The 27,335-nt window shown below is 38.2% G+C and overlaps 1 protein-coding gene and 1 pseudogene across 3 annotated transcripts in view; both read right to left on the reverse strand.

Moving 5' to 3' along the window:
* LSAMP (limbic system associated membrane protein) overlaps positions 1–27,335 on the reverse strand; it is a 673,527-nt gene that overhangs the window by 131,705 nt on the left and 514,487 nt on the right. The gene's annotated exons all lie outside the window — the stretch shown is intronic.
* LOC104682108 lies at positions 17,414–18,886 on the reverse strand (annotated as a pseudogene). The gene has a single exon (XR_750651.2). The product of XR_750651.2 is annotated as a 2-methoxy-6-polyprenyl-1,4-benzoquinol methylase, mitochondrial pseudogene (transcript).

The following is a 27,335-nucleotide window of genomic DNA, read 5'->3' on the forward strand; positions in this document are numbered from 1 at the left end:
AGTTGTAGGTGCTGGGAATACATATAAGGGAGCAAAGAGCAGAGTAGCCATGCTAACGTCAGCGAAAGTAAGAGAATTCTGACTCTAGGAAGGAAGTTTGGGGAAATGTACAGACTAGATCTGAGTAAATTCAGATTTAGGTAGAGCTGCAATTAATAGTAGTTTTCATTTAGTTAAGTGCATAAACTACATTAAATATTTTAATTACTTTAAAATTTTCTTTACATTGTACCATATTACTTTCATACACTCATGAATTATAATAAAGGTACCATTAAAATTGTAGTATTCTTTAAGATTTATATGTTGCATCACAAGGTCCTATTAAAAAAATACATTGTTTAGATCACAAAGTATAATTTAACCTGAAAACATGTGCTCTATCTATCCAACTATCTACTTTTTATATTTTATATATGAAATTTTTCTTTGAAGAGAACCTACCATTTAATTAACCAAACCATTAACAGCAGCACCTAGTGTCAGCTTCTAGAATTTCAGGCACAATAAATAAAGGATATAGTCAATATAGGATTTTATGTGGATTGTAGTTTAAAAATCAAAACACGATGGCATAGAAATGTAATGTTTTGGCCAGGCATGGTAGCTCATACCTATAATCTTAGCATTTTAGGATGCTGAGGTGAGAGGATTGCTTGAGCCCCAGTGTTCAAGACCAACCTGGGCAAGAAAGTGACACTCTATCTTTATAAAAAATCAAAAAAAGTAGCCAAACATGGTAGTGCACACCCATGGTCCCAGCTTCTAAGGAGGCTGAGGTGGGAGGATTGCTTGAGCCCAGGAGTTCGAGGCTGCAGTGAGCCATGACTGCACCACTGTACTCCAGCCTGGCGACAGAGTGAGACCCCGTCTAAATAAGGGGAAAAAAGGCTGGGCGCAGTGGCTCAGGCCTGTAATCCCAGCACTTTGGGAGGCCGAGGCGGGTGGATCATGAGGTCAGGATATTGAGACCATCCTGGCTAACACGGTGAAACCCCGTCTCTACTAAAAATACAAAAAAATTAGCCGGGAGTGGTGGCAGGCGCCTGTAGTCCCAGCTATTCGGGAGCCTGAGGCAGGAGGATGGCGTGAACCCGGGAGGCGGAGCTTGCGGGTGAGCCTAGATCGCACCACTGCACTCCAGCCTGGGCGACAGAGCGAGACTCCATCTCAAAAAAAAAAAAAAAAAAAAAGGTAATGTCTCGCATTATGTAACAAATTTAAAATACAGTGGTTTATATCTTTACACATGCTAACTTAACAAACACACTATTCCGTTGCTAAAAGGGAAGCCCGCAGCATGCTAAATGATATTGGCTAATCCTGTATGGCCAGCTACTTCTTCCACAGTGAAGATGTATACTTACTATGATCTGGTTGTGTTTACTATGAAATCTCTTTCTAACAGTTGTACTATTAATTATAATTAAGTAATTTAATTTAGTATTGTGTGGACTGTTAAAATATATGTGTGAAAGAAAAGGTTTTTATTTAAACTATAGTCAATACTTTGAAAGTATTCATTTAAAGGCAAGTAGCTTAAAAAGGCAAGTAGCTTGTATTGAATGTGGCCAAGACAACAGTAAAAGAATGAAAACAACTAAAAATAGATGAAAACACTGCATTCATATTATTTTACAAAAGTCTTTAGATTTTCACTGCATTAAAAAAAGTCCAAACCAGAAAATGAATAGATAATTTCTTACGAATGTGGTTTATGAGAGAAAGAAGACCCAGAATTCTACTGAGCAGACCCATGCTTGCCAAAATTACCTTGATTCTAAATCACAAAATAAGTATATCTGTGCACACTCATTTGCCTACACTGAAATAATGAAATGTTTATGGAATACTTTTTTTTATTATTTCCATGTTTGAAATGACTTTTCCAACATTCAACCACTTAGTTTTCCCACTGCATTCCTTTTATAATGAGTTCCTTCTTTAATGAGTATCACCTAAAGTATTTAACAAAAACATCAAGCATCATATTTATCAGAAATAACATGTTGAATACATTGTAAACTATGTTTACGTCCTTATAACATGGAAGCACAATTTTAAGCAAAATACCAATCCACTCCATCTTTGGTAGAATTAATCTTGAATAACATGAGTTTTGACTTAGAGAAAGTTTTAAGAAAAACTTCCCTTGTACAAAATGCAGGTACGAAAGAAGACGCATAATGCACACAAATTAAATAAAATCTTATTAAATGTAGACATGTCAATATAGAAGGACAAGTAGTGAATTTCAGTATGTCAACAATTGCAGTCATGTTGTTGCATAAGGCCACTGAAACAAGCATTTGTACAAGTCTTCATTCAAACTGAAGTGCATCTTTTGTTTACATACGTATCTTCCTTAAAAGACAAGGAATTCATCCATTTCAGTACTATGCCTAATTTTTTTTGAATCCCTAGCACCAGAGAGCAGGTATTTAGGAAACATCAGTTTATTGTAACAATATAGGACTTGATCATTTTTAGTCTATGTGTTTCATTGGCTTTCAGATGTCGCATCTATGACTTTTGAAATATGTAGGAACATAGTAACAAAGGGAATGCACTTTGACCTTAGAAACTGGTATTGAAAGTCATAAAATGACTTGATACCTGTCACAAGATTAGTTTATTTCATATAAGTAGAAAAGTCCAACTAATAAAAAGCAGGTTCTAATAAATAATAAAATAAATTTACCATTGAGATGTAATTTTTCACTGAATCCCCAGTCTAGGTTTCCCCATCTTAAGAATATTTTTTATTTTATAATAAAAAGCGAGGAGGAAATATATAACCTAAAGTCGAACAAACCAAGTAGGCATTGACCTTATCTAGGGATGCAGCATTGCACTTTATTCACTACATTAGATGGCTGACTAAAGGGTTATAGTTGACTTCCGTTTAAAAAACTATTTTTGTTTGATGTAGTCCTACTTATTTATTTTTGCTTTTGTTGCCGTGCTTTTGATGTTATATTCAAAGACTCTGCCAAGATCAGTATCAATGTCAAGGAGCTTTTTCTCTATGTTTTCTTTCTTTCCTTCTTTCTTTCTTTCTTTCTTTCTTTCTTTCTTTCTTTCTTTCTTTCTTTCTTTCTTTCTTTCTTTCTTTCTTTCGTTCGTTCGTTCGTTCAGAGACAGGCTGTAGTGCAATGGTGGGACATAGCTTGCTGCAGCCTTGAGACCCACTTGGGCTCAAGTGATCCTCCCACTTCAGCCTCTCAAGTGTCTAAAACTATAGGCACACACTACTACACTTTATTAATTATTTTATTTTATTTTTGTAGAGATGGGGTTCTAGCTAGCACTTCCAGGCTTGTCTCGAACTCTTGGGCTCAAGCAATTATCCTGTTCCTCCTCTCAAAGCACTGGGATTACAGGCCCTATGTTTTCTTCTAGGAGTTTTATGGTTTCAGATATTACATTTAAATCTTTAATTATTTTGAGTTAATTTTTGTATATGATAAAGGCAAGGGTCTAATTTAATTCTTTTGTAAATGTATGCCCAATTTTACTAGCATCATTTATTAAAGAGACTTTCTTTTCCCCATTGTGTATTGTTGTCCTTGTAAAAGATTAGTTAACCACATATGTGTGGGTTTACTTCTGGGTTCTTTGTTTTGTTGCATCAGTCTATGTGTCTGCTTTCATGCCAGTATTATACTGTTTTGATTCCTATACCTTTGTAGTATTTTTGATTACTATAGCTTTGTAATATAGTTTGAAGTCAGGGAGTGTGATACAAAGAAGCTTTGTTCTTCTTTCTCAAGATCACTTTGGTTATTCAGGGTCTTTTCTAGTTCCATTTCCTTTTCTCTAAAAAGCTTTTATGCATAAAAGGGAATAATCAACAAGATAAAAAGGCAACCTACAGAATGAGAGAAAATATTTGTAAACCGTATATCTTATAAGGGGTTAATATTCAAAATACATAAGGAACTCACACAACTCAATAGCAAAAACTCAAATGACCCAGTTAAGAAATGAGCAAAGAAACTCCTGAATAGACATTTTTTTTTTCCGAAGAAAACATACACATGGTCAACAGATATATGAAAACATGTTCAACATCACTAATCACCAGGGAAATGTAAATCAAAACCAAACTGAAATATCATCTCACACCTATGAAGATGGCTATCCTCAAAAAAAACAATAAGTGTTGGAAAGGGTTTGGAAAAAAGGAACCCTTGTACAATGTGGGAATGTAACTTGGTACAGCCATTATGAAAAAGATTATGGAGGTTTCTCAAAAATTAAAAATAGAACTACCCAACAATCCCACTTCTCGGTATGTATCCAAAGGAAATGAAATTGTAAACTTGAAAAGGTATCTGCACCACCATGTTTACTGCAGCATTAACAATCACCAAGATATGGAAACAACTTAAATGTCCATCCACAGATAAATGTATTTAAAAAGTGGCACACATACATACACACACACATACACACAAACACACAAAGACACACACACACAATAGAATATTATTCAACCATAAAAAAGAATAACATCCTGCCATTAGCAACAACATGGATGGAACTAGAGGACATTATGCTAAGTAAAATAAGCCAGGCACAGAAAGAAAAATACGTTCTCAGTTACATGTGGAATCTAAATAAGTAGAACTCATAGAAACAGAATAGAACAGTGGTTGCCAGCAGCTGGGGCATGGAGAAATGAGAAGATACTGATCAAAGAATGGAAACTTTCAAATATGAGAAAAACAAGTTCTGGAGATCTACTGCACAACTTGGTGGTGATAGATATGTTAATTAATTTGATTGTGATAATCAGTATTCAATGTATAAATACATACAATCACCACATTGTATACCTTGAATATGTACAACCTTTGTCAATTAGATATTTTAAAATAAGAATTATTTTGTTTTAATTATATTTTTTCTATTAATTATATAATAACTTGACAATTGTTTTTAAAATTCTACTAAAAGAAATATATTACAAAGGGGAATTGGTAATCTGGCTAGTTGGCTAATTAATAAAGGAAAAAATACTAGATACCTGCTATAAAAAAACAAAAATGGAAGGAGAGGTCAAGGAAGCAAAACAAAGAAATAAATAGCTTTGCAAACAAATTTAGTGTCTCTTTTGAATTCCATCATAAATGTTGCCTAGCTTCAGGTGTGTGTCTTTACTGATTTCTCCTTTGTATAAAAACCTGTATCCCTTTTAAAAGTGCAAGTATTTCTCATCACCAACGGTCATAATTCAAAGGAGCAAAAGGTGTCTACTTGTAAAAACTTTGTCATCAGACAAAGCCAGACCGTCATGACTGGGTCAGTTTCTCCTCTCTAAGCTGATAATTATCTCACACTGTTACAGAAACACTGTGGAGAGGAAAATAAGTACTTTAAGAGACTACAAATCTGAGAAAAGAGTTTCTTTCTCTAAAATTTGAACTGCAACGTTTATAGTTTCAGTCACATATTTTTTGCTGCATTTTATAAAAATAAACATGATGATTCCATCATTTCATGTTTTAGCATGTACTAGATATCTCTGATGTGCTAACATTGTTAAAATGTATATTTCCAGGTCACATCCTTAGAGATTCTGATTCAGTAAGTCTATGGGACAGCCTAGAAATAAGTATTTTTAAAGCTTGCCAGTAAATTTTCATGCAAGTGATCTGCAGTCCATATTTGGGAAGCTGGGTAAAAACTTATCTTGAATGTTTAGGTTTATGTTAAAGGTGAAAACAGAATCATGGAAGCATCCATGGCTTTAACAAACTGCTCACATTCAATTATCAACATTAGTGCTTTAACTCAATTTTATAGTGTAGTAGAGGGAGATGAGCATAGGCTCAAATAAAAATAATACAATGCAACAAAAAGGTATTAGTGACTTGCATGGATGAACAACATATGTTAAGACGAACTCAGAAGGAATAAACATTATTTTCAGTTGTAAGGAAATAGGATTTAAAAGCTGAGCATTTATGAGGGGGGGCACATTTCAGTAACAAAGAAAAGTATGGAAAACATCTTGAGGAAGAAGTTTTCGTCCTGTGGTGCAGCTGATGAGCTAGTAAGGCAGCAGCACTGGACCTGTGTCAGAGAGCACTGGGAAGAGTGTCTGGGGAGGTCCTCTGGGCTGAGTTACTTTATGGGTCTATTCTCATTTCTCCTGATTTGACTTTCACTTCTTTTCAGAATACTTTATCCAGATTGACTCTTCCTTGAGACCAGCTAGATACATCTTTCTTGGGAGGTGCGGAGCTGGTAGTTCCTTCCTCTTTCATGGGGAAGTCAAAATGGACCTCTCTTCCCCCTCACTGAGGTGACCACCCTTAATTAGAGAATAAGATAGACTCTGGTTTCTGACTGCTCTGCTCCTAGAGTTAGGCTGACTAATTTTTCCTATAATCAGGGAGACGATGAGCACATGCCTGACAGGCTATCTGTTCTCAGCTCCCTGGGATCTTACCTCCTTAAACTCCTACTGAGATTTCCTTTAACTAATAGACATCTGCATGTCCTGATTAAGCTATTGTCACTTAAATGGGCATTTGCCCGAGATATGCTACTTCACCTTCTCAAATCTAATCCGAAACAGGACTTAAACTGTGCATGTGGAGATTTAGAGCTTCCTGCTCTTCATCAGCCCTCATCACTGCCTCCAGAGAGCCTCTGGTAGGACCCTGGGATACTACTTCACCAAAAACACCTGAATCAGTCCTCAAACAAGCCTTTGGGGAAATCCTCAACTGCTTTCGAACTGCTTCTCTCTCTCCCTGTGGGAAAATACATCTTGTAACAGGCCGATTTAGAAACAAGTCCCTAGAAGCTGTCCTGGTGGCTCAAAATCCAGGGATTCTTTAAGAAGAAAATGATACATAACCAAATCCACAGATTTACAATGCAGCATTAAAAACAATCATTAATGCAGTTTTCCCACAGTACTTAATGAGGATGATGGCTGGTGGTAATGATAAATTTCTGACTGTATACTCTTGCCAGGGGCTCTCTAGGGAAGAAAGCTGCTGCTAGCTAAGATATTTAGAATTTCTGCTAAACTCTTCTCAGTAGGAATGTCCTTGCTGATGCTACTGAGGAGATGAAGGTCTGAAAGTGAGGTATTAGCTCTCATTGAAAGTAAGAACATATCGACCCTAGGCAATTAAAGACAATCTCTTTGGATACATGCATTGTTATCAATAACATGACAGTTTTGCCTATTTGAAATTCAGCCTCATGTTTCACATTGAACCTTTGGGTGACTGTCGATTGAAATCTTTAAAGGGGACTACATCAGCAAAGTATTAGCTCCCTGAAACTCCATCCTCTTATAGTTTAATTTTTCCTGATGGAAACAACAAATGGTGGGTTTGAAAGTCTCTGAGGTCCTAGTGTAACTTGTTCTGCCAATTCTGAAATAATTTTAGCTACCGTTTATGAAGTAAGTGCCATTTACTCCATTTTATGGAGCAAAACTAAGTATGCTGTATACTGTGGCTAATATTTTATAAATTATCTTAGTTTTTAATTGCAGTTGCACTCTGTGTTAGCTATCATTATTCACATTTTATGAATAAAGTAATTGAGGCCCAGTGAGTTAAGATCCTGTTCAAGGTCACATATCTGAGAGGTGGCTGCGCTAGAATTAAAACCAAAGAATATCTGACACGATAGCCAGGGCTCTTCAACCTCTATGGTATAGTGCCTCTCTCCAGTCTACTGGGAGGGCATCCACGTTCCCTCCCACTGTGCATTTGCTCAGGGTATTTGTGTCACCCAAATAGTTTCCCTATGTATATTCCTTTCTTTCCCCATATCTGCCTATCAAAAGTTTATATGTTGCTTCAAGGCTGATCTTAAGTACCATTTTTTTCTAGGAAGCTTATTCTAATTTTTCTTTCCTCTTCTTTACATCCCTCTAACCAGATACGGATTCCATCTTTGAGTAAGCTCAGTATCTTCCATAAAACTCACAGGGTTTTTATCTCATTTGCTTGGTTTTCTTGGCTATTCAACATAAACTTTCAAATTATGGCTCATATACATTTCCAAAAGACAAATCAAATATTACCCATAGTGTAGGTGCTCAAAAATATCAGTGCAATGTAATTCACTGAATGCATTTCTAGGATTAATCTGGGTCAGAGCTTGGATTAAGGACTTGTCCTAATTAGGTATTCACATATGGGAGCCTGGGATCATAGGTCTGTCTCCGACGTGAAGGACAGAGCGTTATGATATGAGTTTCTGGGCTCTACAAGACTTCAGATATTGTAAAGGGGTGAGAAATGGGAGGTAGGAGAAAGTAAATACCAAAGGTCACACAACTTTGAAGCTTCAGGGCCACCAAACTGTAATTCAGATCACCTTCATACTCCTGCAATATTCTTTTCACTACATCATGCTGACACAAACAGAAGTGACCAGTGACATTTAGAATATCTTGTCATCAATTTTTCTGGTCCTAGCATTCAACCACTTTTCCTTTCTAATGTGACTAGAAACTGAAGGAAATCAGACCTCAGCTTTAAGAAATAAAATTGTTTAACAGCTTTTAAAAATAAGTTTCAATCTAATAGACTGTACTGTCACTAGAACTCTGCTCAACTAGACACCTCTCAATTATTCACAGATGGATCATCAAGAACAAATTTTGCTTTTGAGTTCTTATTGACATTATTCCCTACTTAGTTCAGTTAAATCCTTTGTTAAGGCAACATTAGTGTACTTTTCAACTGACGTTTTTAAATACAATAAGTTTGAAAGAAAGACTGTTTTAAAGTCAAACTCTTAAATAGAACATCCCTTGAAAACTCTGCTTACATATTTAACACATTTTGATTGAACAAAGCCTCACAGTCAATATAAAAAATTAATACCATAAGAAGACTTCCCATTTCTAGGTATGACAAAGTAATTGGTATTATATTAACCCTCCCACTGAGGAAAATTATAAAAACTGGGTTAAAAAAAAAAAAACGACAGTACTGCATGATCTCACTTATGTGTGAAATGTAAAAACGTTGAAATCATAGAAACAGAGAGTAGAATGATGGTTACCAAGGGCTCAGTGGGTAGGGTGGCAGTACTGGTAAAATGTAGGTCAAATAATGAAAACTTTCAGTTAGCCAGAAAGACTAACAGAACAAAAGGAATGGAGTGTTACCAAAGCAGCCAAGGCATGCTGGGCTGTGATCTTGGGATCTACAAGAAATGTTCCCTATAGGCAGATGTCAATTTCTAAGATGTCTATGTGAGGGCAAATGCCAAAAAAACAGGCAGAAAACAGCTGCTAAGAAGCTAGAAAATATAAACAGAGATTTTGCACCAGTAAATTAAAAAACCTGAGTGAAAATAATGTATTCCTTGAAAAACAATTTGCCAAAATTGGCACAAAAAGTACCAGAAATTGGATTAAGGACTTGTGCTAATTAGGTATTCACATATGGGAGCCTGGGATCATAGGTCTGTCTCCGACGTGAAGGACAGAGCGTTGTGATATGAGTTTCTGGGCTCTACAAGACTTCAGATATTGTAAAGGGGTGAGAAATGGGAGGTAGGAGAAAGTAAATACCAAAAAAAAAGGTCCAATATCTATGTACAAAATTTAATGCATAATGAAAATCTTTCTACAAAATAAATTGCAAGCCCTTCATTGGAAAATTTTTGCAAACATTTAAGAATAAAAATCTGAAGCAAAAACTCTTCCAGAGAACACAAAAAAGGGGAATCATTTCCAAAATTATTTTTTGAGGTCACTATAATCTCAATAAGAAAACCTGACCAAAAAATACAAATAAAATGAAGAGTAAAATAACAAGCCCATTTCTTTTATAAATGTAGACACTAAAATATTAGCATGTCAAACATATATGTTTAGATATATATGTATGTATAATTGTATATATACGGTAACATGCCAAACCAAGTTAGATTCTTTCTAAGAAATAAAAAGTTGGTTTAGTATTTGAAAAAAAATCAATGTAATTCACCATATTAACAGAATAAATAAGAAAGACAATATGATTTTTCTCTACATATGCAAAATAAGGATTTATTAAAAAGTAATTCTCATTAATGACAGAAATCTTTAACAACTAGGAATAGAAAGGAATTTCCACACTCTGATATAGAGGATTAACCAAACATCTACAGTAAATATTATATTTGATTATGAAATATTGAAAGTTTTCACTTAGCAGAAATGAGGCAAGGATATCTGCTATTCCTTCTAATAATATTATACTGAAACTCTTAAATAATGAATTAAGGCAAGAAAAATAGTGAAAATTAGGAGAATTATAAAGGAAAAACTAAAACTCCCATGATTTGTAGATGGCATGATGGTGTGCACGGATCATATACATACTACTACTAAGTGAAAGATGTCAAACATGAAAGAGTATACACTATGGATCCCATTCATATTAAAATAAAAAGGGGAAACCTATTTACGGTAACAGTATTCGTGATAGTGGTTACGTTGGGAGAACTGATACGGACCACAAGGGAGGCATTTGGGTTTCCGGTAATGTTTTATTTCTTGATATGGTTTGTAGAAACACTAGTATACCCACTTTGTGGAAAGTCATCAAGATTATAAGTTTTTTTAATTTCTGTTATATGCACATTATAATTCAATAAAAAAGTTTACAAAAATAATTGATAAATTATTGACATATAACCCATGCCGAAAGACTCCAACTGGCAATTAAATGTGATACAAGTTTGTGCATGAGCTGATGAAAGAGTAAGAGAGGGATGAACTTGAATGAGCCAGTCTCATGGGTAACATATTATTGACTGTGTTTCTGTGCATTCTTGTGATATAACAGCTTCCTTAGGCACCTCCAACCAGGTAGCTGGCTGATGGGAGGGCCGCTTTCTGGGGTCTGTCTCAGAATTGCACATTTGAGAGAATGTTAAGGAACAAACTCACAAATAAAGTGCATCTATATATAGGTGGAACCTTTGATTGAGCTATGCATCAAGGTGATAATCTTATTACCCTAGCATGAGAGTGTTCAATAAAGAAAATCTGGGGACAAAATAGTAAAGTTCAAGAACATTTCAATCTCTTCTGAATCATGTCTAAATAATATACATACCCTAGTTGAAATGATGTGAATTTCCAGATACACGCATCCTCATAAGTTACAAATCATATGACCAAGACACGCTTTATTGAATGAAGATTTCATTCATTTGGTTTCCAGCTCATTTCTGCCTCCCTTTATTTATTTAAGAAGTCCTGATTTACAGAACATTCTACCCAACAACTGCAGAATATACATTCTTTTCATCAGCACATGGTACGTTCTCCAAGATAGACCATATGATAGGCCACAAAACAAGTCTCAATAAATTTAAGAAAATTGAAATCATATTAAGTATCCTCTCAGACCACAGTGAAATGAAACTGGAAATTAACTCCAAAAAGAACCCTCAAAACCATAGAAATGTATGGAAATTAAATAATCTACTCCTGAATGATCTTTAAGTCAACAATGAAATCAAGATAGAAATTTAAAAATTATTTTAACTGAACAATAATAGTGACACAACTTATCAAATCCTGTGGGATACAGCAAAAACAGTGCTAAAAGGAAAGGTCATAGCATTAAATGCCTACATCAAAAAGTCTGAAAGAACACAGACAATGTAACATCACACTTCAAGGAACTAGAGAAACAAGAGCAAACCAAATCAAACCCAGCATAAGAAATAACAAAGGTCAGAGCAGAACTAAATAAAATTAAAACAATAACAACAATAGCAAATAATAATAATAATAATACAAAAGATAAATGAAGGCTAGGCATGGTGGCTCACACCTGTAATCCCAGGACTTCGGGAGGCTGAGGCAGGCAGATCACTTGAGGCCAGGAGTTTGAGACCAGCCTGGCCAACATGGTAAAACCCCATCTCTACAAAAAATACCAAAATTAGCCAGGCATGGTGGCACATGCCTGTAATCCCAGCACTTTGGGAGGCTAAGCCAGGTGAATCACCTGAGGCCAGGAGTTTGAGACCAGCCTGTCCAATATGGCAAAACCCTGTCTCTACAAAAATTACCCAGGCATGGTGGTGCATGCCTGTAATCCCAGCTCCTCGGGTGGCTGAGGCATGAGAATTGCTTGAATCTGGGAGATGGAGATTGCAATGAGCCAAGATTGCTCCACTGCATTGCAGCTTGGGTAACAGAGCAAGACTGTGTCTCTAAATAAATAAATAAATAAAAACTATTTTTAAAATGATAAACAAAATTGATAGACTGCTAGTGAGATTAACCAAGAAAAGAAGAAAAAAGATCCAAATAAACTCAAGCAGAAACTAAATGCGAGATACTACAACTGATACCACAGAAATATAAAAGGTCATTCAAGGCTACTATGAACACCTTTATGTACACGAACTAGAAAATCTAGAGGATAGATAAATTCCTGGAAATATATGGCCCTCCTAGATTAACTCAGGAAGAAATAGAAACTCTGAACAGACCAATAACAAGTAGTGAGACTGAAACACTATAAAAAAAATTGCTCACAACCAAACAAGTCTAGGACCAGATAGATTCACACTTGAACTTTCTATCAGACATTCAAAGAAGAATTAATGCTAACTTTTTTTTTTTTTTTTTTTTTTGAGACGGAGTCTCGCTCTGTCGCCCAGGCTGGAGTGCAGTGGCCGGATCTCAGCTCACTGCAAGCTCCACCTCCCGGGTTTATGCCATTCTCCTGCCTCAGCCTCCTGAGTAGCTGGGACTACAGGCGCCTGCCACCGCGCCGGCTAGTTTTTTTTTTTTTTGTATTTTTTAGTAGAGACGGGGTTTCACCATGTTAGCCAGGATGGTCTCGATCTCCCGACCTCGTGATCCGCCCGTCTCGGTCTCCCAAAGTGCCGGGATTACAGGCTTGAGCCACCGCGCCCGGCCGCTAATTTTATTGAAACTATTCCAAAAGGTAGAGAAAGAGGGAATCCTCCACAAATAACTCTAAGAAGCCAGTATTACCCTAATACCAAAACCAGGAAAGGACATAACAAAAAAAGAGAAAACTATAGACCAGTATCCCTAAAGAACATAGATGTAAAAATTATCAACAAAATACTACCAAATCCAACAGCATATCAAAAAGATAATACACCATGATCAAGTGGGTTTCATATGAGGGATGCAGGGATGGATTAACATATGCAAATCAATAAATATGATACATCACATAAACAGAATTAAAAACAAAAACCGTATGATCATCTCAGTAGACACAGAAAAAGCATTTGACAAAATCCAGCATTTCTTTATGACAGAAACCCTCAGCAAAATTGCCATAGAAGGGACATACCTCAAGGTAATAAAAGTTATCTATGACAAACCCACAGCCAACATTATACTGAAAGGGAAAAAGTTGAAAGAATTCCCCCTGAGAACCAGAATACGACAAGGATGCCCACTTTCACCACTTCTATTCAACATACTACTGGAAGTCCTAGGCAGCACAGATAAGAGAAAGAAATAAAGGGCACTCAAATTGGTAAAGAGGAAGTCAAACTGGAGCTGTTCACTGATGATATAATAATATAACTAGAAAACCCTAAAGACTCATCCAAAAGCCTCTTAGATCTGATAAATGAATTCAGTAAAGTCTCAGGATACAAAAATCAATGTATACAAATCAGTAGCACTGCTATACAGCAACAACGACCAAGCTAAGAATTAAATCAAGATGAAAAAAATCAATCTTTTTTAGAAAAGCTGCAATAAATAAATAAATAAATAAATAAATAAATAACTTAGAAATATACCTAATCAAGAACGTGAAAGATCTGTACAAGAAAAACTATGAAACATTACTGAAAGAAATCTTTTATAACACAAATGAATGGAAATATATCCCATGCTCATCATTGGGTAAAATCAATATTGTGAAAATGACCATACTGCCAAAAGCAATCCATAGATTAAGTGCAATTCCTATTAAAATATAATCATCATTCACAAAGCTAGGAAAAAAATCCTAAAATTCGTATGGAACCAAAAAACAGCCCACATAACCAAAGCAAAACTTAGCAAAAAAAAAAAAAAAAAAAAAAAAAAAAAAAAAAAAAAAAAAATTCTGGAAGCATTACATTGCCCAACTTCAAACTACACTACAAGGTTATAGTTACCAAAACAGCATGGTACTGGTATAGAAACAGGCATATAGACCAAGGGAATAAAATAGAAAACCCAAGATAATATTTACAGCCAAATAAAGCCAGATACTTATAGCCAACTGACATTTGACAAAGCAAACAAAAATATAACGTAGGAAAGGACATTCCGTTCAACAAATGGTGCTGGTATAATTGGCAAGCCACATGATGAATAATGAAACTGGATCCTCATTTCTTACCTTATACAAAATTCAACTCAAGATGATCAAAGACTTAAATCTGAGTCCTGAATCCATAAAATCTCCAGAAGATAACATCAGAAAAACTCTTCTAGACATATGCTTAGGCAAAGAGTTCATAACCAACACCGCAAAAACAAATGCAACAAATACAAAAATAGATGGGACCCAACTAAACTAAAAAGCTTCTGCCCAGCAAAATAATTAGCAGAGTAAACAGCCAACCCACAATACTTGCAAACTATGCATCTGACAAAGGACTAATATCCAGCATCTATAAGGAACTCAAACAAATCAGCAAAAAAAAAAAAAAAAAAAAAAAGTCCCATCAGAAGTGGGTGTGGTGGTTAATATTGAGTGTCAATTTGATTGGATTGAAGGATGCAAAGTATTGATCTGGGTGTATCTGTGAGGGTGTTGCCAAAGGAGATAAACATTTGAGTCAGTGGACTGGGAAAGGCAGGCCCACCCTCAATCTGGGTGGGCACAATCTAATCAGCTGCCTATGTGGCCAGAATAAAAGCAGGCAGAGGAACATGGAAAGACTAGACTGGCTTAGTCTTCTGGCCTACATTTTTCTCCTGTGCTGCATGCTTCCCGCCCTCGAACATTGGACTCCAGGTTCTTCAGCTTTGGGACTTAGACTGGCTTCCTTGCTCCCCAGATTGCAGATGGCCTACTGTGGTACCTTACCTTCTGATTGTGTGAGTCAATACTCCTTAATAAAGTCATATATATATATATATATATATATATATATATATATATATCCTATTAGTTGTGTCCCTCTAGAGAACCCTAATACAGTGGTAAAGGACATGAATAGATAATTCTCAGAAGATATACAAATGGCCAACAAACATGAAAAAATGCTCAGCATCACTAATTATCAGGAAAATGCCAATTAAAACCACAGTGAGATACCACCTTAGTCCTGCAAGAATAGCCATAATTTAAACATCAAAAAACAACCAATGTTGGAATGAATGTGGTAAAAAGGGAACACTTTTACACTGCTGGTGGGAATGTTGACTAGTATAACCACTACAGAAAACAGTACAGACATTCCTTAAAGGACTGAAAGTACAACTACCATTTGATCCAGTAATCCCACTACTGGGTATCTACCCAGAGGAAAAGAAGTCGTTATCTGAAAAAGACACTTGCACATGCATGTTTATAGCAGCAAAATTCACAATGGCAAAAATATGGAACCAGCCTAAATGCCCATCAACCAATGAGTAGATAAAGAAAATGTGGTATACAGACAACGTGGAATACAACTCAGCCATAAAAAATGAATGAAACAATGGCATCTGTAGCAACCTGGATGGAGTTGGAGACCATATTCTAAGCAAAGTAACTCAGGAATGGAAAAACCAAATATCATATGCTCTCACGCATAAGTGGGAGCTAAGCGATGAGGACATGAAGGCATAAGAATAGTACAACGGACTTTGGGGATTCAGAGGGAATGGTGGGAGGAGAGTGAGAGATAAAAGACTACATATTGGGCACAGTGTACACTGCTCAGGTAATGGGTGCACCAAAATCTCAGAAATCACTACTGAAGAACTTATCCATGTAATCAAAAACCATCTATTCCCCAAAAACTATTGAAATAAAAAAACTAGAAGTCCTGGTGTGCTCTTGGGCTCGATAAGCTTGTATAGGGTCTGATCTCTTGTGGAAAACATTTGGGAAGTGGATAAAGCGGTATCAAAATATGTAAAAGTAAAGAACAACAGAAAAAAATCAGTTTGAGATGTAAGAAAAATTATTGTAATAGTAAAAACAATTACTGAATGCTTATTGTGTACTGTCTCTTTGTAAAGTGCTTTATTATTTCATTTAACCTTGCCAAAAACACTAGGCAAAGTCAATGTTAATTCCATGTTACAAATGAGGAAATAATTTGCTCAAAGTCATAAGAGATAGTGGTAGAACTGAGGCTTGGAAAATTTCAGTCTGATTCAGACCTTCTTCTCAGCCACTACACCTCATCAACCTCCTCATCAAGAATAGATGGCCAAGGGGTATGTCCTTCGTGTCTGCATCTCAGATCTCCTCATCCAATTGCTGCCCATTTTTTCCACATGTACACCTATTTTTTAATTTTATTTTTGCTGATGTAGTGTAACCAGCCTTGATTATTTTGGTGATTTTTTCAGGCAAATTCTCATTTTGAGCGATTTTCTACATATCCTAGTCATGAATGTATGTATGTAGTAGAATCAGACCTAGTTAGCAAAACTGATTAGTGAAACAAATTTAATGGGATGAAACAAAATGTACTGTGCTTACACACACACACACACACACACACACACACACACACACACACACACGTCTAAAATAAGCCGAATAAAAATTCCTTGTAGATCAGCAATTTTGGGTTTTCTGCAATATTATCTGCAGTCATGCTTTCCCTTCGCCAAACTTTTCCCTCATCAGGATAACTAAGCTTAGTGACACACTGAGCAAAATGCTGGTGACCAGGAGAGATGCTGCCATAAATGTGTTCTGAAGAAAACTTGGAGATTAAAAGGGCAAGGTTTTAAGGAATCTTAATAACAAAACAAGATCTTGAAATTTGCAAAATTCCTTACCTTTGTTACATGCTTCTACCCTGCAGAGTCTGGCTTCTGCCTACTTCTCCAAAATCTTTTTTATAAGAGTGAGTCCTCTCACTGTGCTGTAACCACATTGTCCAGTTTTCCATTTCTTTAGTCGTTTCCTGCTTTAGGACCCCTTTGGTCATCTTGATCCCCCTGCCTGGAATGCTGTTTGCCCAGTTCTTGCCATGGTTGGTTCGTTCTTATCTTTCAGTTCTCAGGTCAAATGTCTCCTTCTGTAAGAGGCCATCCTTGTCCTCCTTAGCCAAAGCAAATGCCCCTGCACGCTTGACTGCCTCTTAGAACATCCTAGTAATTTAAATTTTTTTGTATCACATACGACGATCTAAGAGTATCTTGTTTATTTGTTTTTTTTTTTTTTTTTTTTTTTTTTCAAAAGGTAAACTCGTTTACTGGTTCAGCACAGAATTCTCATGATCATTAGTACTCTGACTTGGGCCTAGACTTAGTCCTAGGCTGAAAGATTGATTCAGGTACAATTAAGTTTTCTGGTAAAAAATCGTCATTGGGTTCAAATGATCTATTATCCCTCTGGAAGGCAGCACCAGCAGGGAAGCTATGAATACGCTCACTTCAAAACTGAGCTTTAGTGCTGGTTGTACCTTAACCACACACCCTACAGCCAAGAGAAATTAGCAGTCGAGCAAAAATACAGACCAAATGCCTCTGGGAGACGGACTGAAGCAGCTCCAAAGAAAGCTGTAAAAAAGTGACAAGAATTTGTTCTTCCACTTTAAGACTGTTCGATTCAAACATGAGTCCAAGGCACATATCCGTAAGAGGAGATGCTCTCCTGCTGTTTCATTTGCCAGATTATCCTTCCGTTCCAGGCTTTCAACAGGATGTGACTGGTTCATGCTCCATGATAGGAAAGGAATTAAAGTTTGAAGCCAGAATGAATGGCCACAATGCCTGATATTAGACTTTCATAGGTCACCTTGTGAAAGCCTGCATCTTCTATCATCTCTTTGAACTCTTCCTGAGACGGAAACCTTTGGATACTCTCTACAAGGTACTGATAGGACTTCCAGTCTCCAGCGATGACCTCTCCCAGGACAGGGATGACCTGGAAGCTATATAGATCATAAAGCCTGGATATGAGGGGATTGTTCACTTGGCTAAATTCCAGACAGAGAAACTGTCCTCCTGGTTTCAGCACCTGATGGGCTTCCTGGAGTGCCTGATCAATGTGTGTGACATTCCGGATCCCAAAGGCAATGGTGTAAATATCAAACTTGTCATCATCAAAGGGCAGCTCTTCAGCATCTCCTAATACCCATGCAAGTCCAGCTCTGTATCCTTCAGCCAAGGCTTTCTGCTTGCCAACCTTTAGCATCTCCTTGTTGATGTCACACACCACGACACGAGACCCGCCCAAGGAATCTTCTTCATTCTGGTACTTTTTGGCAATTTCTTCCCAGGATAAATTTTGCTGGGCCCTTAACTGCCTCTTCTGTTTACTCTGATGGTGGGACTGAACATAATTAAGGAACCGGAATGCAATGTCACCTGTGCCTCCAGCAACATCAAGCAGCTGGGTCCCAGGAAGCGGGCGCATCTTCCAGAGCAGCAAATCCTTCCAAACACGATGGATACCAAGACTCATCATATCATTCATCACATCATACTTCTTAGCCACACTTTCAAACACCTGATAGACTTTGCCCCCCTTCTCCTCTTCCGGCACAGTCTCAAACCCGAAGTGCGTTTCCGTTGCGCTCTTCTCTTGGGACAAGAGCCGAGCACTTAGTGGGGTCCCGGGCCAAGAGCTACGAAGCCCGAGGAGCTGGCCTCCCCGCATCGCCTGCGACCACCCACGGCCGCAATAGCTCCATAGAGCGCAGCTCTTGGGGGCAGCCATCTTGGTAGTCGTTTATTTGTTTTTTAACTGTTTATTTTCTGCCTTCTTCCCCACTCCCTCATCTGGATTCCCAGTTTGCATGTTATATCCATAAGATACTTGATGAATATTTGTTGAAGGTTTATTTATTTTTTCCTTTACTATATTTCCTGGGTCTGCTTATTTGGAATGTCTGCAACTTTCCCTCATTCATCTCTGGCATATGGGCTTCTATGGACAGCCAGCCTGGGAGCAGTTTTACTGTGGATAGCCTACACTGGGTCTGCTGTTTGCTGAAGGACAGGCCCTACCTCCATATCTCCATGCTGAGCCATTCATGCACTTAGCTCTGTGAGATCTTCTGATGAGAAGAAACTGACCCATCTACTCCTCTAGATAGACAGGTACAGGGATACTACCATGGGGAGCAAGAAAGATTAAGTTCTGAATTTGCGAGGACTTTTTCAGCAAGAAGCTAGAGAAGTTGAAATGGACATGGCAAATGGAGACAGAAAAAGTACAAAAGTGTGATACATTCCTCTTTGACACATCAGCTGCTGCACTGAGATAGAACATTCATTTGTACTAAAGCCAAGCTCTTTCAATATTGGGGCCAAATATAGATTAGAATAAAAGGACAATGTGTTTTTAACCAAATATATGATTTTAAGATGACTGGTAAAGAAAAGGCACTCTCTCTAGAGCCCAGCATTTGTTAGATGTCACCTTTCTGGTAGTTTTTAATCAGGAAGATATTGGCTCAGGCTTTTAAAATAGCTCCATTATTATTTATTTCTCAATGCACCAGATCCTGTTGCCAGATTGGCTTCTGTGGATTCCTGAGCCCATGGGTCCCCTTAGTCTTTGGTAATATTTTGCCAGGCTTTCTGTACTTGAATTTGACATCACCCTTCCACCTATTTGCTTCCTAATGTTTTTGATTTATTTTTATTTTTATTTTATTTTATTTTTTGAGACGGAGTCTTGCTCTGTCGCCCAGGCTGGAGTGCAGTGGCGCGATCTCCGCTCACTGCAAGCTCCGCTTCCTGGGTTCATGCCATTCTTCTGCCTCAGCCTTCTGAGTAGCACCACGCCCAGCTAATTTTTTGTATTTTTAGTAGAGACGGGGTTTCACTGTGTTAGCCAGGATGGTTTTGCATCTCCTGACCTCATAAGCCGCCCATCTCGGCCTCCCAAAGTGCTGGGATTACAGGCGTGAGCCACTGCACCTGGCCATTTTTTTGATATTTTATTTGTAACTTGTTGGTAAACCTAAACCTCATGCTCAATCCTTACATCCTAAATAGGATTTTTCAGGTTTCATATTTCTCTAGAATTATAATTTGTTTTTCTCTTGCTCCTGGTTTAGCCCTGATAGTTTCTTTACTAAAATATCCCAGCAGACCATGTTCACTTCTCATGAAAGTAGTGGTGGTATTAGACTTCATTCATTCCTTTCCAAATACTTATTAAGCACCTACTGTATGCTAGACACTGTACTAAGTGCTAGGGATATAACCATAAACAAAATCAGCATGGTACTTGTTCTTATGGAGCTTATAATTGGATATAGGAGATAGGTATTTAAACAAGCCATTGTATTAACTGTTGATGAGTAAAGAAGGGTCTGCTAGCCCAGTAGGTAGTTGTGTGTGTGTGCCCTGTGTGTTATCAGATAAAACATTTAGTCAGAACTACCCAGGTACTTTTAATAGACAGCAGCAAAAGAAAACCTCTCTGGTTGCTATTTTTATGGCACCCATACTCTACCTGCTTAGCTGGGCAGGGAGCTCATGAGTCTTCAGGGTTGCCTCCAACAAAAATCTCTAACATGAATGCTATTGGTCCTGAGAAGGTCAGTGGCATCCCTCATTTAAACATCTGGGCAGATGAAAGGAGTGAAGCCCTGTGAATAAACTCCCAAAGTCCTCATTAGGCCAACATCAGGCATTTTTTAAAAAGAGTTTTTATGGAAAATTCAAGCTACTGCCAAGGATAAAAACTTTAACTGAGCCATAGAAGAGGCTTACCAGTTCAAAATGTGACTCAGTTCAAATGTAGGCTACCATGATTGACCTCTTTGCTCAAAACTTCACCTAGAGACATACTATTCTTTATGATAACTTTAGGGCTTGTGTGCTCTCCCATGATTATTATCTCCATATAGCTGTAAAGGGAAACTTACAGTCTGACCAGAGAGGAAGACTTGGGAAAGCACTATGGTATCTGAGGATCAGGCTGGAACCAGAACCTGCATATACAGAGGTCTGCAAGACAGATCTGATCTCATAGGCCTCCCATCCAAGAATGAGCAGCCGTGCATCATTTTGACCAAACAATGATAGAAGAGATAAGTTCCAACTGTAGTCCATCTTGTCACTTCTCAGTGATCTTAATCCCCATAGAGGAGAAAAACTCTGACATGGCAGATTGACACAACTGAGAATCTACCCCATTAAATCCACTCTTTTTTTTTTTTTTTTTTTTTTTTTGAGACAGAGTCTCACTCTGTCGCCCAGGCTGGAGTGCAGTGGCCAGATCTCAGCTCACTGCAAGCTCCGCCTCCCGGGTTCACGCCATTCTCCTGCCTCAGCCTCCTGAGTAGCTGGGACTACAGGCGCCCGCCACCTTGCCCGGCTAGCTTTTTGTATTTTTTAGTAGAGACGGGGTTTCACTGTGTTAGCCAGGATGGTCTCGATCTCCTGACCTCGTGATCCGCCCGTCTCGGCCTCCCAAAGTGCTGGGATTACAGGCTTGAGCCACCGCGCCCGGCCCTAAATCCACTCTTTCTGCACCATGGACTTCAATTGATTCTTAACATCCAGATGGTTGCCCACCTCTATGCTTAGTTCAGACTATTCTTTGGTAGAGGATACTCATGATTTAAAGATGTCCTCCCTGAGAGCTGAGGCAAGTGTACTTACCACCCAGAAGATAATTCACTAAAGATTTGGATTTAGGTTTATGTCAGTTAGTTTTCAAGATAAAAATCCAAAAGGCAACAAAGGAGAGAAAAAATTGGAAGCTTATACAGTTAAAATTTTATAATTCTTTAACTATTTCCAAATAAGAGATATCAACATATCAGAAGTCGTCAATATCAATGATCTTTTTTTTTTTTTTTTTTGAGACGGAGTCTCGCTCTGCCGCCCAGGCTGGAGTGCTGTGGCCAGATCTCAGCTCACTGCAAGCTCCGCCTCCCGGGTTCGCGCCATTCTCCTGCCTCAGCCTCCTGAGTAGCTGGGACTACAGGCGCCCGCCACCTTGCCCGGCTAATTTTTTTGTATTTTTTAGTAGAGATGGGGTTTCACCGTGTTAGCCAGGATGGTCTCAATCTCCTGACCTCGTGATCCGCCCGTCTCGGCCTCCCAAAGTGCTGGGATTACAGGCTTGAGCCACCGCGCCTGGCCAATATCAATGATCTTAAATGAGGATTTATTGTATATAATCTACAATGTTAAGGATGTTCAAGGGTTTCTTGGATTTAGGAGCTTCATCTCTTTAGCTCTAATCTCCCCTTACAGGCTTCTTGAAGAAGTCATTCCAACATTCTTCAGGTGCCAGAAGGTTTCAAGAACCTGAAATCTAGCTTTTCTTCGACTTCTGTGAGGACCCATTTAGTATACTCCCAACAATGATTTATGGTCAAAACTAATACCTCAAACTTTTATATTTGTCACATTTTTAATGAAAGTACTCTGATTCTATCTCCACTCCTCTTTGTGAATATCTTATAAGAGTTTAACTCAAATTAACTGAATAATTTATGTAGTAAAGATATGCATGATAGGCATGAGAATCCTGGCATTTTCATTTTAAGAAATCAAGTACCTATAGAGGTCAAAACTTATATCAGACACTCAGCACCCCTCTGATTACAGATGTTGAAGTCCCTTTTGTACCACATCCATCTCCAAGGGCTACAGCCACTACACAAATGGCTCATGTTGAAAAACAGAGCCTGTTTGTTTAGGAAACTTTTATAAGCACTTTGTGGCCATATACTAATATTTAATGATGTCTTTCAATAATGTCCTTGCCCCAAACTTCATCTTGACCAGCCTGAGGCCCCAACGCCTAATTTTTTTTTAACCCCTCATTTGAGAAGACCTAAACCCCAGTGCAGCTGTGGCAACCTAATGGAGCCACATGATCCTCAAAGGGACATTAGGACAACAGCTAATTCATCAGTATTCTTGCTATCTATGATAAGTATGTCACCATTGTATGCTTTGAGCTAAGACAAAGGTGCTAGGAAATTTGTGTCTTCCATATCAGCCTCAAATGCCTGCATGGTATAATTTCAATGAATGTAATGATTCTCTTGCTTCCATCTCAAAGCTCTGGTGCCATTATTATAGTTTTAGTGTATACAGCAAGACCATTTTGTACCTTTCCTTGGAAGACATGGTGACCCACTTATCCAGAAGAGCTTTCAAAAACATGTTCTTCTCAAACCATAGGATTTCCAATTGTAACTGAGTGATCACCTTGTTGTAAAGACTTTTTGTCTACTAGCTCTATACCACCTCTATCTTTTATTAACATTTCCAGGTGTTTGCTGCTCAGGTTTCCCAGGAGTGGAGTAAGAGAGGTAGAAGGTTTTCTGGCCCCAAATGAAAGGGGATATAAAAAATCCCACTCTTGTCAGGAATGTAGTCATAACTAGTTCTGAGCCTGTTGTATTTTTTAGATGAACATATTTACATTAAAAAAATCTATTCATACATGCACACACACATACATATGCACATAGTTTGGCTCATTTGAGGAAGGACTTGAGGTGTCACAGAAAAACATTGTTACAGGGGTTGCAAAGTGCCCATTTTGATGCCCTCTTAATTATGACTAATATAACTTGAACTTCTTAATCAAGACTAATATAACTTGAACTTTTAAGGGAAAATGTCTATCTATAATTATTGAGATGCTAATTTTGACAAATTTTCCAAATATATGCTTGATTTTCCAGCTAGATTACAAATGACTATAGGGTAAAAATCATTTATTTCAGGCTCTTTGACAACCTTACCACAGTGTTTTTAAGTAGAGGTTTTGAATTGTAAAAGTTTCAAAGATGTTTGTGAGATTCTATGCCAATATTCTTAGTATTCAGTTTGCTCAGACATTATAAATCCTGTGTGAGAAGTGAGGAGAAAATGGAGGTTGATATGAGGTTGATATAATTTCCCCGAAGGTCAGCCAGCAAGCTAGGGGAAAGGACGGAATTAGAACTCACACCCCTCAATTTTCCAGGCTGTTGCTTAGCCCACTGAACCCCACTGCCTCTGACTCAGTGTATTAATATAGACTGAAACACAGATTGCTTGAACATATGGCAGAGAGGATGAGAAGATAATATTCTGTGGCAGGATTCATTTCTGAAGGCAAGTAGACGTAAAGGCTGTTTTTCTGCACAGGATTCAGCAAGTGAAGCGTTAAGCACTTAAAAAGAATTGTCTCCAAATGATACAACTTTTCCCCTTGAATGAGATCTGTTTCTGGGCATTCATTGTCAGGGAAAGCCAGTGGAAGTGGGGCCAGGAGGACTGTAGGCCACCTATAGGCTATCGTAAAAAATAAGTAAGGATCTTCCAGAGCCCCAGAATTGTGCATAGAGGGAGGAGTGCCTAATAAATGCCAGTTCCTTCTCCTTCCTCAGCAAACCACACCCTGTAGTTAGGACACAAATTATAGATTTGTCTCTTGATCTAGATGGTTCTATCTTCTTTAGCAATAATCTGCAATATTCTACGTTCGTAATAAGACCTAGTTATTTCTTTTCTCACTATTACTAGATGCCACTAAGGGCTTCATTCAGTACATTGGGCAAGTTATTCTGGATTTCAGCCTGAGATATTTTTCTTGTGAGACACAGCAATATTGGGTTTGTAAGGAGACAAAGCTCAATGCATTCAAGGCATAGAGTCTAAAGGTTCAAAATTTAGGCATGATTTAGGGTGGTGGTTTTCAAATTGGTGGATCCATCAAGAAGAGGAAAGGGAAGAGGCTGCATAGGGAAGGTTCACTACCCCTCTTCTCTTATATGTTGTAAATCTGTGCTGTATAAGAGTTTAATGTAAAAGTTTGGTTGGAAAAATTGAGGGTTTCATAACCGAAAGACACTTTTAAAAGCCTGATTTAGGGAATGGTTGCTTTTATCTAATAAAATGTAGTAGTTCAGAGCATGTGTATTGGTTATAAGAATAATCTTACTTTGCATCTAACTAGCCTTGTGATCTCAGATAACCTGCTTAGCCTCCCTGTGCTTTAGTGTACCTATCTATAGTAACTGTGCCTATCTCATAGGTTTGTAATGAGGCCTAAATGAGGTAATATATGGATGTGCTTGACATTGAGACTGGCACACACTAAACACTCACTAAAAGGTAGCTGCTGTTATAATTTTATCATCACTATTACTATTATTTTTGCTATTATTATTAGATCTATTCCAAAGGTTGGATTTACTACCTTTTTCTAGTTTGCAATTTAGGTAGAATGGCATGGGATTTCAATGATCTGAAGGTGAATGGCAGCGCCACCCCTCCCCCACCCCCCGCCGCCACTCAGGGAAAGAGAATATGAAATGTTCTGGTGGCAAAGGGAAAATGTAGAGAGAGTCCATGGGGAAATGGTGTCTTGGGGTCTGGGCCATGCTGACTGGTTAACATCCCTTATACCAAACTGTAGATTTGTGTCCCTTATTCTTATGAGCTGAATTGTGTCCCCTGCACCTCAAGTTCATATGCTAAAGTCCCAACCCTTAGTACCTCAGAATGTGGCTGCATTTGGAAGTGAGGTGTGTAAAGAGGTTAAGTTAAAATGTGGCCATTAGGGTGAGCCCTAATCCAATATAACTAGTTTCATTATAAAAAGAGGAGGTTTGGACACAATGCCTATAGAAGGACAATCTGAAGATACAGGACCACCTACAAACCAAGGGAAGAGGTGTGAAGCAGAGTTCGCTTCCAGAAATGTAAGGAAATACATTTCTGTTGTTTGAGCCACCCAGTCTGTGCTATTTTGTTATGTCAGCCTTGGAGACTTCAAATTTTAGTTTAATTCAGAAAACAGGCTTTTCTTTACCAATCCAAATGCAGAGAAAACACACCAGGGCCTGGTACTCCTTTGAAATTCCAATTCTGCTCTTCTTTTTTCCTTAGTAAAATTCTACCAGTTCATGTTGTCATCTTTTAGGCATCCCCCAAGTCAGCATGTTAATTTTTTCCGGCAGCGTTTCATCTGGTGTTCCCCAACACTGCTATCCTCTCTGAGCAATTGTAATGGCCTCTCTAGCACGTGGTTGGCGTGGCTTTCCGCCTGCACGCTGGAGTCTGGCATATTCACCACTTACAAGAAGGACTTAAAGAGTTATCAGTTCAGGTTCATATCAGATAATAAAATGCCTGCCAAAATAATGCCCTGGAATACCCTGAAATCAACTGTTAATAAAAGGCAAACAAAAAAAAATCGTTAATTTTTTTCCCCATGGAGAATTTTCTTTAAAAATCCAGCACAGTCAAAATGAAACAGCTATCAAAGAAAGCTCCCCCATTAGCTGTCAGTTCACAGCAACTTCAATCAGCTGGTGTGCCTGCGCCTGCGGTAATATCTCCCCAGCATCCTCCCACACGCCCAACTTGACTGCTCTGTGCAAGCCACATTAAACCTGTCTGCCATCAATCCCTGGGTCTGCTTTTCAGCAGCAGCTTAACGAGGTAAGGGAGCTGCCATCACCAAGAGGCAAATGCTATTTCAGAGGGACTGGGAGAAGCTGAGAGAGGGGTGGAAGTGGAGAAAAGCTAGATATAGGCCATTAAGCAACAGGGTTTTTCTCATAAGATCTTCTCATATTGTCATTTCTATGCAGATGTGTTTTCCAGCCTCCTAAAGTCAGAAGAGACAGTGGGAGATGAGTTAGGAAGCACCAAATCATAGCAAACTGGCCACATTCACACAATTTTATCTTATGGAGTAACTAGAGGACACTGCCAATTCTCCTCTTCTCCCAGGATGAGCTACAACTTTAGGGCTGGGGCTTCCTTTATAATTCATAGCAAGAAGCACGAAGAAAAGCATAAGTTTTTGTGTTTGTTTTTTTACCCTCTTAGACAAATCTGGCTTGAAGCATATTCACAGTGTACATCACCACGAGGGAAGCTGATCTAGCCTTCTCCCAGTGCTGCCAATGAAGGGCATAAGCCTGTGGCACTAAGACCAAAATGAAAAATGACTCAGTAACTAAACTGAAAAACAGTTACCCAATCAATTCCCTGAGGTGGCAAGGAGAACACCACATGGGACAGCTCAGCCTCCTTCCTCCACTGTCTTCTGAGAGGCCAGTTTCACAGATTGCTTAAAGACCACAGTAATTTTGGATCTGGTGGGGCTTCTGGGAATAGAAGCTGAACTTCTATTTGAAATGCCTCCCTCCTGCTGCTCTTAAATAACACTGACAACAATAATCGGCAT

The sequence above is a fragment of the Rhinopithecus roxellana genome, chromosome 1 (assembly GCF_007565055.1).
Source record: "Rhinopithecus roxellana isolate Shanxi Qingling chromosome 1, ASM756505v1, whole genome shotgun sequence".
Taxonomy (NCBI): domain Eukaryota; kingdom Metazoa; phylum Chordata; class Mammalia; order Primates; family Cercopithecidae; genus Rhinopithecus; species Rhinopithecus roxellana.